This window comes from Hyperolius riggenbachi, chromosome 10 (genome assembly GCF_040937935.1).
Source record: "Hyperolius riggenbachi isolate aHypRig1 chromosome 10, aHypRig1.pri, whole genome shotgun sequence".
Classification (NCBI taxonomy): domain Eukaryota; kingdom Metazoa; phylum Chordata; class Amphibia; order Anura; family Hyperoliidae; genus Hyperolius; species Hyperolius riggenbachi.
Window position 1 is genome coordinate 59,320,996 of NC_090655.1, and position 17,841 is coordinate 59,338,836.

Below are 17,841 nucleotides of genomic sequence, written 5' to 3' on the forward strand. Positions count from 1 at the left end.
GGTGCCTCCAATATAGGTAGCCAGTATAGTTGTCACCTGTATAGGCTAGCTAGGTAGGTAGGTGCCCCCAATACAGGTTAGATAAGTTAATGCTCCCACTATAGGTTGGATAGGTAGCTGCCCCCCAGTATAGGTTAGGTAGGTGCCCCCAGTATAGGTTAGATAGGTAGGTGCCCCCTCAGTATAGGTTAGATTAGGTAGCTGCCCCCCAGGTTAGATAGGTAGCTGCCCCCCAGTATAGGTTAAATAGGTAGCTGCCCCCCAGTATAGGTTAGATAGGTAGCTGCCCCCAGTATAGGTTAGATAGGTAGCTGCCCCCAGTATAGGTTAGATTAGGTAGCTGCCCCCCCAGTATAGGTTAGATTAGGTAGGTGGCCCCAGTATAGGTTAGATTAGGTAGCTGCCCCCCAGTATAGGTTAGATTAGGTAGGTCCCCCCAGTATAGGTTAGATTAGGTAGGTGCTCTCCAGTATAGGTTAGATTAGGTAGGTGCCCCCCCAGGATAGGTTAGATAAGTAGGTGCCCCCCAGGATAGGTTAGATTAGGTAGGTGCCCCCCAGGATAGGTTAGATAGGTAGGTGCCCCCCAGGATAGGTTAGATAGGTAGCTGCCCCAGTATAGGTTAGATTAGGTAGCTGCCCCCTCAGTATAGGTTAGATTAGGTATCTGCCCCGCAGTATAGGTTAGATTAGGTAGCTGCCCCCTCAGTATAGGTTACATTAGGTAGGTGCCCCCCAGGTTAGGTTGGATAGGTAGCTGCCCCCCAGTATAGGTTAGATAGGTAGCTGCCCCCTCAGTATAGGTTAGATTAGGTAGCTGCCCCCTCAGTATAGGTTAGATTAGGTAGCTGCCCCCAGTATAGGTTAGATTAGGTAGCTGCCCCCCAGTATAGGTTAGATTGTTTAGCCGGAAGCAGCGTGTGTGTGTGTATCAGCGTCTATGGAGAGAGGAGACTGGCTGCGAGTGAGCAGCGATTGGAACCAGGGAGGTGAGTAGTTTTGTATAGCGCTTCCCTGCTGCATTACTCTGCAGTCCGAGGGGGGATCTCACCGAGGGCGGCCTGGGGAGAGGAAGGGAGGGAGAGATCGGGCTGCCCTCCCCGTGGCTGCGGCTCCCCCCTCCCAGCAGCGCTCAGGGCGCCCGCACGGGCCGCACGGCCGTAGAAACGGCCATGTACGGTGAGTATATCCCAAACTCTTTATTTTAACTGGAAAAGTTGGGGGGTCGTCTTATACACCAGAATATACGGGTACATACATACACACACACACACACACACACACACAAAACACCTTAGAAAATTTACCTTACATTAACAAATATATTCCTCATTTATTTTAATCAATCAACAACACTACATTTATTGCAGTGAATAAGTACATTCTATCTGATGAGCCACTGACAAATAAAGTTTCTTTATTTTTGAATGTAAACTTAAAATGAATTAGGTCGAATTACTTTCATAAAACCCGCCACATACCATTCAGTTTCTGCCCAAATTTATCTGATTTTTCTAACCTTTCCATTTGATTTTAATCACAAAAAAATGAAAATTTCGATCGAATTTATTGATCAAAAAAATAAACATTTATCTAGTTTTTTTTTTTCACACAATCGATCAGTTTAATTGGCCAACACTAGGGTCCTTTTACACTATATCATTTGTTGCCTGTCAGCTGTAACTAAAAGGACAACTGGTGTGAAAGATAATGTCTGTGTTTCCCTATGGTCTCTTTCAGATAGAGATGGCCCGAACGGTTCGCTGGCGAACGGTTCCAGGCGAACTTCCGGAGTTCACGATCGCGTAGAACCGCGAACTTTACCGGAAGTTCGATTCGCCCCCATAGTGCACCATTAGGGTCAACTTTGACCCTCTACATCACAGTCAGCAGGCACATTGTAGCCAATCAGGCTACACTCCCTCCTGGAGCCACTCCCCCCCCCTTATAAAAAGCAGGCATCGCCGGCCATTTTACTCACTCACATTTTGCCTGCAATAAATAGAGAAGGGACAGCTGCTCCAGACTCTCTCATAGGAAAAGGTTAGTTAGGCTCTTGTAGGCTTCTTAGCTTGCTCCTTGCTGATTCTTATTGCTAACATAGCACCCAACAACAGCTCTTTTGAAAGCTAATCTTCTTGTGATCTATTTTTTTTCTGTGTGTCCCACTGACACTTGGGTTGCATAGACAGCCTTGATCATTCATACTGTGTGTGCCACTGCCAGGCCCAGCACATTCAGTGACTACCTGTGTGTGTGACAGGTGCACATTACCCATTACTGCATATACCTACCTACCTACCTGTTGTTCACAGTGCACCCACCTACCTAAGTGAGTTGAGCGCACGCAGTGTCACTGTGCCGGTCCGCTACCTGTCTGTGTGTGACAGGTGCACATTGTAATACCTATCACTGCATATACCTACCTACCTGTTGTTTATAGTGCACCCAGTGGACAGTCACTGTTCTGTCATTCAGCTACCTCAGCCCGGCGACCATATGGGCTGGAAAGCCGCCATCACCTGCACTCTCGTCATGGTGCGCACCAGTCCAGCACGGCCGTCACTACGCAATTAAACAACGGTTTGCTGTGCGTTACACAGTGAGTTTGGTGTGTCAGTGTGAAGCAGTACACTAATTACACTCCCTGATTGATGTATACACACGCAAGATGTTTTAAAGCACTTTAGGCCTGCAATTTAGTATTCAATTTGATTTCTGCCCTTAAAACGCTGCTTTGCGTCAAATCCAGATTTTTCCCCGGGACTTTTGGCGTGTATCCCACTCCACCATGCCCCCCTCCAGGTGTTAGACCCCTTGAAACATCTTTTCCATCACTTTTGTGGCCAGCATAAATGTTTCTAGTTTTCAAAGTTCGCCTCCCCATTGAAGTCTATTGCGGTTCGCGAAAGTTCGCGCGAATCGACCGTTTGGCGAAGGTTTGCGAACTTGGTTTGCGAACCAAAAATCGGAGGTTCGAGCCATCTCTACTTTCAAACTCTACACTGAAAAACTGAAACTTTTGCACAATGCACTGCTATGGAAAGTTAAAACTCATAGGCCTCAATTCTGGTAGCTATGTGAGCTAAATATTGTTTTGTATGTAAAATACCATACCTCCCAAATTTTTGAGATGAGAAAGAGGGACACTTAAGCCACGCCCCTGCCACACCCCTGATCCCTGCTGCATTACTCTGCAGTCCGAGGGGGGATCTCACGGAGGGCGGCCCGGGGAGAGGAAGGGAGGGAGAGATCCGGCTGCCCTCCCCGTGGCTGCGGCTCCCCCCTCCATCACAGCGCCCCCCTCCCAGCAGCGCTCAGGGCGCCCGCACGGGCCGCACGGCCGTAGAAACGGCCATGTACGGTGAGTATATCCCAAACTCTTTATTTTAACTGGAAAAGTTGGGGGGTCGTCTTATACACCAGAATATACGGGTACATACATACACACACACACACACACAAAACACCTTAGAAAATGTACCTTACATTAACAAATATATTCCTCATTTATTTTAATCAATCAACAACACTACATTTATTGCAGTGAATAAGTACATTCTATCTGATGAGCCACTGACAAATAAAGTTTCTTTATTTTTGAATGTAAACTTAAAATGAATTAGGTCGAATTACTTTCATAAAACCCGCCACATACCATTCAGTTTCTGCCCAAATTTATCTGATTTTTCTAACCTTTCCATTTGATTTTAATCACAAAAAAATGAAAATTTCGATCGAATTGATTGATCAAAAAAATAAACATTTATCTAGTTTTTTTTTCACACAATCGATCAGTTTAATTGGCCAACACTAGGGTCCTTTTACACTATATCATTTGTTGCCTGTCAGCTGTCACCAAAAGGACAACTGGTGTGAAAGATAATGTCTGTGTTTCCCTATGGCCTCTTTCAGATAGAGATGGCCCGAACGGTTCCAGGCGAACTTCCGGAGGTCGCGATCGCGTAGAACCGCGAACTTTACCGGAAGTTCGATTCGCCCCCATAGTGCACCATTAGGGTCAACTTTGACCCTCTACATCTCAGTCAGCAGGCACATTGTAGCCAATCAGGCTACACTCCCTCCTGGAGCCACTCCCTACCCCTTATAAAAGGCAGGCATCGCCGGCCATTTTACTCACTCACATTTTGCCTGCAATAAATAGAGAAGGGACAGCTGCTGCAGACTCTCTCATAGGGAAAGGTTAGTTAGGCTCTTGTAGGCTTCTTAGCTTGCTCCTTGCTGATTCTTATTGCTAAAATAGCACCCCACAACAGCTCTTTTGAAAGCTAATCTTCTTGTGATCTATTTTTTTTCTGTGTGTCCCACTGACACTTGTGTTGCATAGACAGCCTTGATAATTCATACTGTGTGTGCCACTGCCAGGCCCAGCACATTCAGTGACTACCTGTGTGTGTGACAGGTGCACATTACCCATTACTGCATCTACCTACCTACCTGTTGTTCACAGTGCACCCACCTACCTAAGTGAGTTGAGCGCACGCAGTGTCACTGTGCCGGTCCGCTACCTGTCTGTGTGTGACAGGTGCACATTGTAATACCTATCACTGCATATACCTACCAACCTGTTGTTCATAGTGCACCCAGTGGACAGTCACTGTTCTGTCATTCAGCTACCTCAGCCCGGTGACCATATGGGCTGGAAAGCCGCCATCACCTGCACTCTCGTCATGGTGCGCACCAGTCCAGCACGGCCGTCACTACGCAATTAAACAGCTGTTTGCTGTGCGTTACACAGTGAGTTTGGTGTGTCAGTGTGAAGCAGTACTGTAATTACACTCCCTGATTGATGTATACACACGCAAGATGTTTTAAAGCACTTTAGGCCTGCAATTTAGCATTCAATGTGATTTCTGCCCTTAAAACGCTGCTTTGCATCAACTCCAGATTTTTCCCCGGGACTTTTGGCGTGTATCCCACTCCACCATGCCCCCCTCCAGGTGTTAGACCCCTTGAAACATCTTTTCCATCACTTTTGTGGCCAGCATAAATGTTTCTAGTTTTCAAAGTTCGCCTCCCCATTGAAGTCTATTGCGGGTCGCGAAAGTTCGCGCGAAACGACCGTTTGGGGAAGGTTCGCGAACTCGGTTTGCGAACCAAAAATCGGAGTTTCGAGCCATCTCTACTTTCAAACTCTACACTGAAAAACTGAAACTTTTGCACAATGCACTGCTATGGAAAGTTAAAACTCATAGGCCTCAATTCTGGTAGCTATGTGAGCTAAATACTGTTTTGTATGTAAAATACCATACCTCCCAAATTTTTGATGAGAAAGAGGGACACTTAAGCCACGCCCCTGCCACACCCCTGATCACGCCTCTTCACAGCCCTAGTCACGCATACCATAAATAGTTCATACGAAAAATACTTTGTTCTATAATTCAAACCACACTGGTTCATTTTCCTTCATATTAACTGTAACATTTTATGCAGGCAGAGAAAAGGATGAGAAATGCCGGCACTGCTGTAAACTGCTTGTTTATTCATAACACATGGGGCAACATCGTGGATTCAATTGTATGCATATTGAGACGTAACATACCGGTTTGCTGGTAAAGCTGTGCGGTGGGTGCTGGGGGATGAGAGCCTTATGGCCGTTTCGCGCAGATGCGGCAGCCTCCGTAGAAGCGCATCTGCGCAAAACGGCCGTAAGGCTCTCATCCCCCAGCACCCACCGCACAGCTTTACCAGCAAACCGGTATGTTACGTCTCAATATGCATACAATTGAATCCACGATGTTGCACCATGTGTTATGAATAAACAAGCAGTTTACAGCAGTGCCGGCATTTCTCATCCTTTTCTCTGCCTGCATATGATGTCTATCTGAGCCTGAGCACGCTGGTCTATCTGCATCTCACCGGATACCTGGTCTGCACCCCTGCAACCCTCCCTGAACCCCTAGCTGCAGTGCCAGCACCTTTCTATCCTACCTTCCTTTGTAACTGTAACATTTGTAGCGGCAGCTGCGGCGAACAGCACCGCCGCCGCAGCTGCCTCGATGCCCCTGCCCGTCCCTCCGGCGTCTAGGACGCCGAGGACGGGACTGTCAATTGCCCATAAGGTCGCTGTCTCGCGCGGGCGGGCGCGCGCACAGACAGGATCTTTATGCTAGGAGGAGGCTCGTCAGCTGCCCTGCTGGTCGGCTGACGTCAGAGGAGACTCACGGCGCCCCGGATTGGCTGATTGCAGGGGGCGTGCCTGTGAGGTCTCCTTTGCTTCTTAAGCCTCCGGGCTTCAGTCATTCCCTGTCTGCTGTCGTGAATACTATGTGTTAAGCCGTATCTACACGAGTAGATGCGGCCGCGATGCTGCTTATCAATCGAGCCGCTAATGCGGCTCGATTGATAAGATCCGACAGGACAGATCTCCGTACCGCCGATTCCCTGCTCGATCCCCGCGAGGGGACAATGGCAGGGAATCGTGCGGGAGATAAGCGGCGCCGGCGGGGACGAGCGGGCACGAGCGGGGAATCGAATGCGGCGCACGCGCGGCGAGCGGGGACACGGCGGGCACGCGGAAGAGGCGATCCGGCGGCTAATCGAGCCGCCGGATCGCTACAATGTCCCTCCGTGTAGATGGGGCTTTAGCGCTCAGACCTTAGATTAGTATCCGGTGTGCTTTGATCTGGGAGGAAACCAGGGATTTCACACAAGACTAGGATTATTTGTATATGATTGTATTGATTACCTGTGTATGACTCTGGCTAAACTCTGACTTCGCATTCGCTTACTGATTCTGTACTTCTGCCTATCTGCCTATAGTTCTGAACCTCTGCCTGTTTACCGATTACTCTTCTGCCTCACGATTCTGTACTGATACTTACCTCTCTGTTGCCGAACCTTGCCTGTCTGACCACTCTCCTCACCAGTGGGCCCTAGCCACTGGTGAGGTGCTCTATACCTTTCCAGCCCCTCTGGGAAGGTCTAGCCTAGCTACTCTTCAGTTCCTGTTTAACTAGTTCCTTGCCAGCCCCTCTGCCAAGGACCAGTCAGCCTATTTCTGTATCCTCCTAGTCAGACCTTTCCAGCCCCTCTGGAAAAGGTCTGTGTGAATATTGGTCTCTTACCAGCTCCCCTGGTATAGACCAGCATTACTATTTTCCGTACTCTCGCTGTTAGTACCTTCTCCAGCTCCTCTGGGAAGGTTTGATCAAATCTATACAGTCAGCGTACTGATAGTACCTTATCAGCTCCTCTGGTAAGGTCTCGCAAAACTATTAAAGTTACGGTTGCACCAAACACTACTCACACAGCCTGTGTTAGCTATACTGGCATTATTAGTGAAACTGCAGATCACCTAATAATCAGACGTCTGAGTTGTAACACCAAACCGTTACATTAACATTTTAAAATTAGTAATATATCAATTTAAAGGATGGGAACAAAGGTTAGAGTCAATCAAACACATTTTCAGTAGATAAATATATGTATTTACATAGAAAGAGGGACAAAGTCCTGAAAGAGGGACAAATGAGGAGGCAAGAAGGACAGAGGGACAGGGCTATTTTTCGCCGTATAAGACGCTCCGGCATATAAGACGCACCCAGATTTAGAGGGCAAAAATCAGGAAAAAAAGAAAAAACTAAACCTAGGTGTGTCTATGATGCAGGGGTGTCTTAAGGACTTTTTACCCCCCTGTGTCCTCCTGTGCTGTGTCTCCCTGTGCCTGCTGTGTCCCCCTGTGCCTGCTGTGTCCCCCTGTGCCTGCTGTGTCCCCCTGTGCCTGCTGTGTCCCCCTGTGCCTGCTGTGTCCCCCTGTTCTGCCTGCTGTGTCCCCCTGTTCTGCCTGCTGTGTCCCCCTGTGCCTGCTGTGTCCCCCTGTTCTGCCTGCCGTGTCCCCCTGTTGTGCCTGCCGTGTCCCCTGTGCCAGTGTCCCCCGTCGCCCTGTTGTGGCAGTGTCTCCTGTTGTGGCAGTGTCTCCTGTTGTGGCAGTGTCCCCTGTTGTGGCAGTGTCACCTGTTGTGCCAGTGTCCCCTATTGTGCCAGTGTCCCCTATTGTGGCAGTGTCCCCTGTGGCAGTGTCCCCCTGTTGTGGCAGTGTCCCCTGTGGCAGCGTCCCCTGTGCCTGTGGCCCCCTGTTGTCCGTGTGTCCTCCAGTGCCGGTGTCCCCCTGTGCAGGCAGCGTGAGTACACATACATTACCTGCTCCTGCCGCCGCGCTCCTGGCTCCCCGATTCTCTTCTTCCATCTACCGCTGCCCACTGCTGCCCCCGCCGAACATCGCTGGCCGGTCTTAGCCGCATGGATACGCTATCAGCACACCACGTGCCGGGGTCACGCATGCCACGAACAACGCTGTCCGGTCCTAATTAGCTGTGCAGGGATACGCTATCAGCGTGCGCCGGGTCACATATGCGTATGCGTGACCCCGGCGCACGTGGTGTGCTGATAGTGTATCCCTGCGCGGCTAATTAGGACCGGCCAGTGTTCGGCGGCATGCGTGACCCCGGCACGTGGTGTGCTGATAGCATATCAATGCGGCTAATTAAGACCGGCCAGCGATGTTCGGTCGGGGGCAGCAGCGGGCAGCGGTAGATGGAAGAAGAGGATCGGGGAGCCAGGATTGGAGCCAGGAGCGCGGCGGCAGGAGCAGGTAATGTATATAGTGCTTCCCTGCGCACCTCTGCATCCCGAAATCCGTACCTTCGCCGCATAAGACGCACCCACTTTCCCCCCAACATTTTGGGGAAGAAAAAGTGCGTCTTATACGGCGAAAAATACGGTACTGTCCCTCCAAAAGAGGGACAGTTAGGAGCTATGAAATACCTCATGAGGTATTTTTCTCTTTTTTTTAGCAATTCTGAATGATGTTTCTCCATTTCCGAACATGAGGTAAAACATGAGGTAAATGCATAAAGTGAGGTAAAACATGAGGTACTTCAGCAGTAAGCCTGCAGTAAATAAATTATAGTAGTAATACTTATAGTATAACTGCAAAATGCATACAAATTGACTTTACCTCCAGGTACAGGCAGGTCTTAAACTGAACGGTAAATTATGTGTTAACATGCCCCCTAATTTCCATGAGAATAGCTATTTTCAGTAAAATTAACGCAAATGGTTAATCCCCTGAGGGGAATTCCACTTCAGCTGTTGTTTTTTTGTTATCTTGTGCTGCACTCAAAGTAAGACTTATTTTAATAAATCCAGGCTGTCCCAGGTTTCTGAAAGATAAGGGGCCAGATGCATGAAAGGTTGGAAAACTTGCTATGCGCAAATATTGCACAGCAATTTTACTGGTACTAATTCCAGGGTAGCAGCACCTATTGCACAATTAGCACCAGCTGGTAATGCACATTATTTCTATAGTATCAGGCAGCGTAATATGTGGTACAAACTAGGAGAGAAAAGGTAGGCACTCAGTACAAAGCTGTGGATGCTAGTGATGCCAATGGCTATTGGTGTAAAGACTCCAGCAGGAGCTATGTGCTCAAGACAAAATAGACAAGACCTTGCAAAAAAAACACTGAGGAGAAGAAAGGGTTCATGTCTGGCACTGTAGCTTTAATGCAGGAACAGCAACTGTACAAACATATGTGGTGACTACATTCACAAAGGCATGTTTCCCTGAAGTGTAGGGCACTTATCCTGCTCTGCTGAGTGTGGGAGACAGCTGTGGGCGCCAGAGGGTGCACGGTCAAGGCATGGCAATGCAGCACAGGAGCAGGCATGGGGCACAGCACAGGGGCAGGCATGGTAGCACAGCACAGGGGCAGGCATGGCAGTGCAGCTCAGGGGCAGGCAAGGCAGTGCAGCACAGGATCAGGCATGGGGCACAGCACAGGGGCAGGCATGGCAGTGCAGCACAGGAGCAAGCATGGGGGACAGCACAGAGGCAGGCATGGTAGCACAGCACAGGGGCAAGCATGGTAGCACAGCACAGGGGCAGGCATGGTAGCACAGCACAGGGGCAGGCATGGCAGTGCAGCACAGGAGCAGGCATGGGGCACAGCACAGGGGCAGGCATGGCAGTGCAGCATAGGAGCAGGCATGGGGCACAGCACATGGGCAGGCATGGCAGTGCAGCACAGGATCAGGCATTGGGCACAGCACAGGGTCAGGCATGGCAGTGCAGCATAGGAGCAGGCATGGGGCACAGCACATGGGCAGGCATGGCAGTGCAGCACAGGATCAGGCATTGGGCACAGCACAGGGTCAGGCATGGTAGCACAGCACAGGGGCAGGCATGGCAGTGCAGCACAGGAGCAGGCATGGGGAACAGCACAGGGGCAGGCATGGTAGCACAGCACAGGGGCAGGCATGGCAGTGCAGTACACGAGCAGGCATGGGGCACAGCACAGGGGCAGGCATGGCAGTGCAGAACAGGAGCAGGCATGGTAGCACAGCACAGGAGCAGGCATGGGGGACAGCACAGAGGCAGGCATGGTAGCACAGCACAGGGGTAGGCTTGGTAGCACAGCACAGGGGCAGGCATGGGGTGTAGCACAGGAGCGGGCATGGCGGTGCAGCATAGGGGCAGGCATGGCGCCCATGGTGCTGTGGTGCCTGTGGCACGAGTCATGCCTGCACCCCTCTAGATACGCCTCTGAGTAGTTAGGCGACTAAATGCAACTTTAACATGAGAATCCTCTCTACGGGAAGCAAACCTACTATTTGTCTTAGATCAAAAACAACAGAAAACACAAGCAAGTCTTTTACAGCACAGAAATCTGACCCCTTTTTTTTAGTCTACAATAGCCATGTGGTTCCCAGAAGAAGGCACCTGCAACAGAGCAAATTGGCCTTTGAATACTCACCCGAACACCTGTCTTTGGGAAAACTCCAAATACCAGACTTTTTTTTAATTTTTTTTAAATAGCCATGCAGAGGAGACAAATCTAAAATGTATAGAAACACCATCAATTACTTTCCCAGACTCTGTTTGTCTGTGGTTACCATGCCATTGCAAAGGGAACCCTGCGCCAAAAATATTTTTGTTTTTTCATCATGGACCACTACTATTTCATAAAAGACATACAGTTTATCAGAAACCCTGAGGTCAGTGGCGTAACAATAGCTGCTACAATCCCCACCATCCCGCAGGGGACCTGAGGCTAAGGTGGCCCGCTCCAGTGGTAAAAGCAGACGCAGCCGAACGTGATACTTTACCTACTTCCAGCAGCAGGACAGGTCCTCACTCCTCTCTTCAAAGAACCTCCACAGCCTCTCTCCTGCAGCATCAGATACATCTCTTCAGTGAAGTCTAATCAGATTAAAAAAATCTTTATCTAAAACTTTTAAGATATGACACTGACATTTCAAAGGAACTACTGAGAAATGGAGAATCAATTAGCAGCACGCCAGGCTATGCCAGGATACATCTATCTCATGTTCCACGTATTCTGAATTATAAACACATTGTTGCAGGAATTCTAATACCCGTCTTTTTAGGAATGCTTTCAACTTGATCCATAAATATTCGAGACAGTATCAACTCCATCACAGGAAAAATATCCAGAACAGTAATGAAAGAAGGTCTCCCTAGTGGAGCAGAGGAGGGCAAAAAATCAGGATGATATCAGTTCTATTCAAATCAAAGACAAAGCAATAGCAACCTCAGCAAGGGTTTTTAAGCATGCATTAGTGGTCAAGAGAATCCTTCTCGTGTGAATCAGGGCCGGTTCTAGCAGGAGTGGGGCCCTAGGCAAAAATGGGGCCCCCCCTGACCCACACATACAGCAGAATTAGGTCCAGAGCACCCTCTAGAATGTAGCATTAGGTGGTAAAGTCCCCCTCCCCTAAGATAGCAGCATTAGGTGTCCACCCTTTTTCCCCCCTTCCCCGATAGTATTGGGGCCCAGAGACAGCTGACAGGACCCCCTCAGGTGTCTCCACCCCCCCTTCCCCCCCAGTTTATAGTGCTGACATGGGGCCCCTGCAGACTACTAGCAGTGGAGAAAACTCACCTAGGAATTAATTAAGCAGCTTCATTGGAAATACAACTCATTAAAGGACATCCGAGGTTAAAATAAACTGATGAGAAAAACAATTGTATCTATCCTCTCTTAGGGCTGGTGCACACCGAGCGGCTTTTTGGGCGTTTTCAGATCCGCTTGCGACTGCGGATCTGCTTGGTCAATGTATCTCAATGGGGTGGTGCACACCAGAGCGGGGGGCGTTTTGCAGAAACGAAAAATGCCTGGGTGAGGCATTTTTTGGATTGCGGGTGCGTTTCTGCCTCAATGTTAAGTATAGGAAAAACGCAAACCGCTCTGAAAAACGGCACTTCAGAGCGGTTTTGCAGGCGTTTTTGTTACAGAAGCTGTTCAGTAACAGCTTTACTGTAACAATATATGAAATCTACTATACTGAAAACCGCAGCAGCAATCCGCAAAACGCTAGCAAAACGCCTTATAAAAATAAAAAAAAGCGTTTAAAAATCTGCTAGCATTTTGCGGATCTGCTAGCGGGTTTTGGTGTGCACCAGCCCATAAAAATGATATCCCAGATATCCCACAGTTTTATGTTATATTTAAATGTAATTTTTAAGGTTTTACTGTTTCATTGCCTCTGCTCAATGACACCTTCATTGAAGTATGTCAGAGCTCAAATCTATGAATTATTGACCCTATTTATCTCTGTTCTGCTATGAGAAGCCATTTACTGACAGGAAAGTGTTTTATGGCTGTAATTACTTATTTACTTACAGCCTGACCCAGTCCAACCTGGACAGAAACTGTCACTTGCATACCTGATGTTTAACTCTTTCAGGCAGAGAAATAAAAAAAGAACACAGCCTGTACATACACATGTCTCATCATGTCACCTCGGTTGTCCTTTCAACTCTTCATCTAGACCCAGCTAAAAGTGAAAGAGCCACAGGACTGGACCAGCTCTGGCCCAAAAAGGGACAATATTACAAATCATGAATTGCATTAATACATTTGTAAAGAAAGCCAGGATACTATTCTATTTAAATAATATCAAAACAGCCATTTGAAGAATATCAAAACAGAAATCCCACCCTAACAAACATCAGAATGAGAAACTATTAGGTCTTCTTGTGCTGCCTTGAATTGTTGTTCTGTCTCTCCAAACAATATAAGGTTGGGTGTTCATCTTAATGAAAATGTATTGACATCAGGGCTCATATGAAATCAATTTTTTCTTCTAAGTTTTCTACTATGAGATAATTTTTCATCTAGTCTTTACAATAATTCTTCAGCACTTTGCAATTGAAAAAGTATGAAAAAGTAGGTAAAAAAAGTACTATCAAAATTATTCTGAGTATTTTCTTGCTTGCTGGTGGTTTTACTTTTATAGAAAATCTGTAATGAAAAAAACTCTGGGGGGGGTACTCACCTCGGTAGGTGAAGCCTCCGGATCCTTTTGAGGCTTCCCCCTTCCTCCTCAGTCCCACGGCGTCAGAGAAAATCCTCCCGGAGCGGCGGCAATGTAAATATTTACCTTTTGGCTCCAGTGCAGGCGCAGTATATGCTCTTCCCACGGAGATAGGCGAAAATAGCCGATCTCCGTCAGGCCGCTCTACTGCGCAGGCGCAAGTCTCCTGTGCCTGCGCAGTAGAGCGAACCCGACGGAGATCGCTATTCTCGCCTATCTCCGTCAGAAGAGACACAACAGCGCCCCTGCTGGAGCCCGAAAAGGTAAATATTGAACAGGCTGTCGGTTTTGTCGCCTGTGCGTTTCGGGAGCTGCAGCGAGACCGCCGTGGGAAACAGGAGGACGGGGGAAGTCTCAATAGGGTCCAGAATACTTCCCAGCCTATAGAAGGGACAGCTGTGTCAATTAGAATATCACGTTATTTCATTATGGATCATTAGGCAGCCTGGGATTTGGAACAATTTAGCATGTTTTTATTATGATTTTACTTATTTTAATTTCTCAACAAACTCTAAGTGTCACTTTAAGCCTTCAGCCTGCGGGCGCATAGTACTGACATACAGTATAACCAAGTCTACATTATTCATGCCATGCATGCCTATGCATTAACATGCTGCAAGGCTCGTGAATATCGCCCCAGGACATCAATCACCAGTAGAACCCCTTCCCAGCTCCCTCCTAGGCCAAGCAGACCCCGACGGACCGTCATGCTGCCAAATAACTCTTTCAAAGGCTGAAACATGGTCAATACCCTGGAGCAGGCTTCTAATTTTCAGCACATCATCACGGAACATGAATACTTAATCAGGAGGAAAAGGGAGGAGGTGATGTAAATGGAAAAAAATGGTAACTTGGGATGATCTGTGTTTTGGGTAAGCCTGTCAGAGGTTGACCACCACTTGAGACTGCTGGGATCAAAGCATTTACTACACAACAGGGAAAGATGCTGTTAGATGTGATACATTGAAAGGAGTATCTTTGCACACTGTCAGAATGACGAGGAAGAGGCTGAAGCTTTATTTAACCATTCCATGCTTGGTAAGCAGGGCAGCCATCAGGATCCATAAAATAATGCTGTGCACTGTACAAGCTACAAGAGCATATCTGGGAACTTTTAGTCAGGACCAGAAGGAAGGTGGACATGGGGGTATTATTATTATTATTTAGTACTTATTTAGCCGACATCTTACGCAGCGCTGTACAGAGAATATATTGTCTTGTCACTTAACTGTCCCTCAGAGGGGGCTCACAATCTAATCCCTACGTCTATGTATGTATCGTGCAGTGTATGCATCGGAGTCTAGGGCTAATTTGGGGGGAAGCCAATTAACTTATCTGTATGTTTTTGGGATGTGGGAGGAAACCGGAGTGCCCAGAGGAAACCCACACAGACACGGGGAGAACATACAAACTCCTTGCAGATGTAGATCTGGCTGGGATTCGAACCGGGAACCCAGCGTTGCAAGGCAAGAGCGCTAACCACTATGCCACCGTGCTGCCCTATGGCATGGTATGGCCAAATGTGGACTTGGACAATCGTTGCATCTAAGGGATGAGCTCTCAAAATCAGGACAGTTCAGATTTTTGCAAAGGAATTTGGCTGTTCCAAGTAAAATTGTGAAAATCGGAAATGACTCTGTTCTGAGTACTGTGCTCTGTTCTGCCAATGCGAAAATTGGCTTCGAAAACAAGAATTTTCAGCAAACACGGCATTAACACAATGGCTAGGAAAGTGCAAATTTGCCTCCCTATTTCACTTTCCAAAATCTCACATCTTTTCAAAGGGCAATGGCTCAGCAGTACCAAATTTTCTAGCATTGTAGGGACCCTTAGGGGGATCATGACTGGTGAGTTTTGCCACTGCTGAGCCATTGCCCTTTGAAATGGTGTGAGATTTTGGAACGGTAAATAGTAGGCCCAATGAAAGCCTATGGGGGATTTTACCAATTTTGGACCCCTGTAACTCTGGTTTGCAGAGATGTAGGGACCCCATCTTTGGAATCCAAGTCTAACAATATGTCTTCTACCTGCATGAGACATTTCGTTAAATTCAGACGTTGCTAACGGCCATGGCTGAGATTTATGTACGTCACCATCACTACCATTGAAATAGCCCAAATAAACAGGTTTTTGTGACCCTAGGCTATGACCTCTTTGGCCTAGGGGCCCGAAACTCACCAGTCATGTTCCCCCTAAGGGTCCCTACAATGCTAGAAAATTTGGTACTGCTGAGCCATTGCCCTTTGAAAAGATGTGAGATTTTGGAAAGTGAAATAGGGAGGCAATGAAAGCCTATGGGGGATTTTACCAATTTTGGACCCCTGTAACTCTGGTTTGCAGAGATGTAGGGACCCCATCTTTGGAATCCAAGTCTAACAATATGTCTTCTACCTGCATAAGACATTTCGTGAAATTCAGACGTTGCTAACGGCCATGGCTGAGATTTATGTACGTCACCATCACTACCATTGAAATAACCCAAATAAACAGGTTTTTGTGACCCTAGGCTATGACCTCTTCGGCCTAGGGGCCCGAAACTCACCAGTCATGTTCCCCCTAAGGGTCCCTACAATGCTAGAAAATTTGCCACTGCTGATCAATTGCCCTTTGAAAAGATGTGAGATTTTGGAACTGTAAATAGGAGGCCCAATGAAAGCCTATGGGGGATTTTACCAATTTTGGACCCCTGTAACTCTGATTTGCAGAGATGTAGGGACCCCATCTTTGGAATCCAAGTCTAACAATATGTCTTCTACCTGCATGAGACATTTTGTGAAATTCAGACGTTGCTAACGGCTGAGATTTATGTACGTCACCATCACTACCATTGAAATAGCCCAAATAAACAGGTTTTTGTGACCCTAGGCTATGACCTCTTCGGCCTAGGACTGCATTGAACGCGACCCACGCATTGTGCGCATTCTGGTCAACACCAATTACTGGGTTTATACCCTTCTGGATCCACGGTACAAACACAATGTTCCAAAACTGCTAGAAGAAAGAGTCCGACAGGTCAAAATGGAAGAATACCAGCAGGCCCTTGTGGAGACTTTAGAGAGGAGATTGACATCCTCCCCCTCCTCTAGCCAGTTGTTCGCCGACAGACTGACTTCCGCAAACCCAGGACGACCAGGAGGGCAGCAAACAACACAAGCCGCAGCTAGTGCCCAAAAGGGAATGGTATCGGCAGTGTCCTTAGAGTGGGAAAATTTTCTGACACCCATGCAGCAGCACACAGAACAGCAAGCGTGCAGATCCACCTCCAACACCGATCGCCTGGAGAAGATGGTCAAGGACTACATGTCAGATGGCATAGCTGTGTTGAACAATCCATCTGCACCCTTCAACTATTGGGTATCGAAGCTAGACACCTGGCACAAACTGGCAATGTACGCAATAGAGGTGCTGGCTTGCCCGGCAGCCAGCGTTATGTCGGAACGTTGTTTCAGTGCTGCCGGAGGCATCGTCACAGATCGGCGTATCCGCCTCTCCACAGAAAATGCAGACCGTCTGACTCAAATTAAAATGAATCAATCCTGGATTGGAAACGACTACGCAACACTCCCGGACCCCAACCAAGTAACATGAACAATGAACATCTGTGATGGGTTAGCGTTTCCGGTCCCTGTTTATTGAACCTCTCATCTGTATTACATTTATGACTGCATGGCGACAAAACGCAAATTGCTATCCGCACGCTTCTTGTCCTCATGCAAGGCCTGGGTTGTTGTGTCTCAAAGCGTGGCCTTCTCCTCCTGCGCCACCCTCCTCCTGTTCCATCACGTGTGCTGCTGCTGGGTTAGCGTTACCGGTCCCTTTTCCTGGAACCTCTTATATGTATTACATTTATGACTGCATGCCGACAAAAAAGCATGTTACCTGTGCAAAGAAAACAGACATTACCCGCATTTAAAAGACAGTTTTCCCTTTGAAACTTTAAAATCGATTTTCTCAAAAACTTTAAGATCTTTTTGCTAAATTTTTTTTCCTCTTGTACCCACTCCCAAGGTGCACATACCCTGTAAATTTGGGGTATGTAGCATATAAGGAGGCTTTACAAAGCACGAAAGTTCGGGTCCCCATTGACTTCCATTATGTTCGGAGTTCGGCTCGAACACCCGAACATCGCGCCCATGTTCGGCCCGAACCCGAACATCTAGATGTTCGCCCAACACTACACGTGACCTGTTCGGCCAATCACAGCGCTAGCCGAACGTTCGGGTAACGTTCGGCCATGCGCTCTTAGTTCGGCCATATGGCCGAACAGTTTGGCCGAACACCATCAGGTGTTCGGCCGAATTCGAACATCACCCGAACAGGGTGATGTTCTGCAGAACCCGAACAGTGGCGAACACTGTTCGCCCAACACTACCTGCCACACCACAGCCAGGAACCCTCCACACTTCTGCTACCTGCGACACCACAGCCAGGAACCCTCCACACTGCTGCTACCTGCCACACCACTGCCAGGAACCCTCAA